The following is a 2,572-nucleotide window of genomic DNA, read 5'->3' as shown; positions in this document are numbered from 1 at the left end:
AGGTTAAAGGTCAAATTGAGCCAACTGTGCACAAATAGTTCTTGAGCTTTTCAGCTGGAGACAATTTTTCAGACATTGAGCTTTAAGGGACAATGATCAGATAGTGAGACCAGCACAATGAAACTCCTTCGACCAGTTGTTATTAAAGGCCACCTTAAAATGTGATGATATGATGCCACAGCCGATAAGACGACTTCAGGCTGTTGGCTGCTGGATGCTGGAAGGTCAGTTAGTCAGGCACTGAAATGTTCATAACTCCCCCATTTGTCATCTAAGAAATAGTTTGAGACAGCATGTTGCAACAGACAATCTGCTGCATGGACGTCTCCAACAATGTCCCCCAAACTATCCACCAGCTTCACCAAGCCCAGTAACTCTCTGCGTCTCAGATGTGTGACTCTAACCGACTTGTGATTTGTTGTCTGTGACTCCACTCTCCATCTTCCCATTATCAGTTCCAATATAGTGTCTACTTGGTTGTTTCCATTCTGTTTCAAAGACGGGAACAACAAATACTTTTACCCCAGATATCACACACTGCACTGTCAAAATGTGTAAATTCATTTCATTTTAGGATTTCAAGATGATATTTTTCCCCTTCATTCACAGGGTAAAAAGTTTAAAATATTTTTTTAGTGAATTATGTAATTTGTTTAAATTTCACAGTCAAGAGTCTGTTTCCTTGTGTACAAATAATATTGGCTTGACTGTTATACATTTTTATCAAGCAGTGCTGTGATGGAACAACACGTAGTCGTAAACAATGTTCACTTTAATTATCACTGACACTGTGTAAAATCTAATTTGAAATACAAATTCAAAAGAATCTATATAAAAAACTAAGACAATAAATCAGAAACCACAAAGTCAGACTGAGATTCACCAAATAAACTTAACTTAATATGTCCTAAACAAAGCGGGAAAAGAAATAATGTGGACGGGGCCGTGAACATGAACTGTAGGATCCAGCCTCGGTAGCATCCTGACAACAGCAGTCCAAATATTGTTTTGTTTATTATGTTCTGCAGCGTCCCGTCTTCTCTGCTGCTTCTATTGTTTTAACAAGCAATGATTCAAAAGGGATATGCAAACAGTGTTTCCTCACGAAGAGGTGAGCTATTCTTCTGTTTACTTGACATTAGGAGATCCCAAAATAGTCGTCTGTTCTCAAGTTGAAATGAGGCTTCATCAAGCGAACTCTGGAGAGTCAAGTAGTTGACTTATAAAGTGATTTTAGTATGAAATTCCCTTTATGTGTTCCTGTTCCCAATCTGTAGCTCAAAGAGGAAACACAGAACTTTATTGCACAGAACAAGGCCTGTGGATTTTGCCCCCAGCCTCTGAGGCCAACATTGGAAGTACATTTGTATTTTAAAGTTTACTTTGCAGAGTGCAACTGCTTCCTTTGGCCACATGAGGGCAGCAAAGTTCAGGGTCAACAGTCACATAAGACCTAAGTTAATGTGTTACATCAATGCGGAACAGGAAATGTGCAGCACGTGGACTGTTAAACTGAAAAATGCAAAAACACATTTCAAGCCATGATCCCTTTATATTTAAATAACTTCTGCAATTCAACACCAATTTTCCTGAACTATAGTGATGACTGAATATCTTAATGGTGACACTTTGACTGAGCTGAATGTAATTCACTTTGGACTAAATAGCAAAATCTGAATGTTTCAGAAAACCTTCACTTGTGACCATAACACTACATCTTAGAGATACTATCACATTTAAAGGGACACACACAACATAAATCAACATCAGCTCGATGGTAGTTTTGTGTGGAATCAAGGTTCTTTAAATTCTTTAAAACCTGGAGACTACTTTTTTTTGTTCAGCAGAAGCTTGAATAACAAAGTGAGGCTGTTTAAATGGAAGGGAGGCTCTTTGTTTAAATCTCTCTCGTGAGTCTCTGGTGTCACAGAGCTGAAAATGACGTTGGTGATTTGCAATGCAAAGAGCTGGGACGATGCTGACACTGGACACCATGAAAGCTGCATCACAATCGTGGCCATTATTTCAAATGTTTTCTAAAACTTTATTATGATGTTTCAAACATAGAAAGATACAAAAAGGAAAATGACAAAAAAAAAATCCACATCAAACCATCAAACTTTAAACACACAAGCTGCTCTTCCAACAAAGAAAATTCAATATTTTGTTGTGACTATTTTTTATATCTATTTTTTTTTACAATAGCTTATCTTTGTTACTTTTCACATTTTATTGTGTAAATTGGTCAGTTTACTTAATAGTTAATTATTTAATTGAATTCATAGAATCTGTTCATATTGCGACACCTGTTATAGTCTAACATTAATTACACTAATGATGGTGTTTTCCTTTATGTGGTAGGAAAAAGTCAATTACAGTTTAGAATTAAACTAAAAAATGCTTTTAAGAAATGCATACATAAGTTTAAAAAAAAACTAAAATGCAATATAAATGTTATAATAAAAGCACTGAGTTATATCACTGCACAACAGATAAACAGATATCTACATAGACAGTGCAAACTAAATATAGTGTTTACTCACTGCTATTAGTCTCGACAATTTATTTATTT

The sequence above is a fragment of the Stegastes partitus genome, unplaced genomic scaffold, assembly GCF_000690725.1.
Source record: "Stegastes partitus isolate 25-593 unplaced genomic scaffold, Stegastes_partitus-1.0.2 Scaffold511, whole genome shotgun sequence".
In the NCBI taxonomy this organism is placed as follows: domain Eukaryota; kingdom Metazoa; phylum Chordata; class Actinopteri; family Pomacentridae; genus Stegastes; species Stegastes partitus.
Note: the sequence above shows the minus strand (reverse complement) of the source record.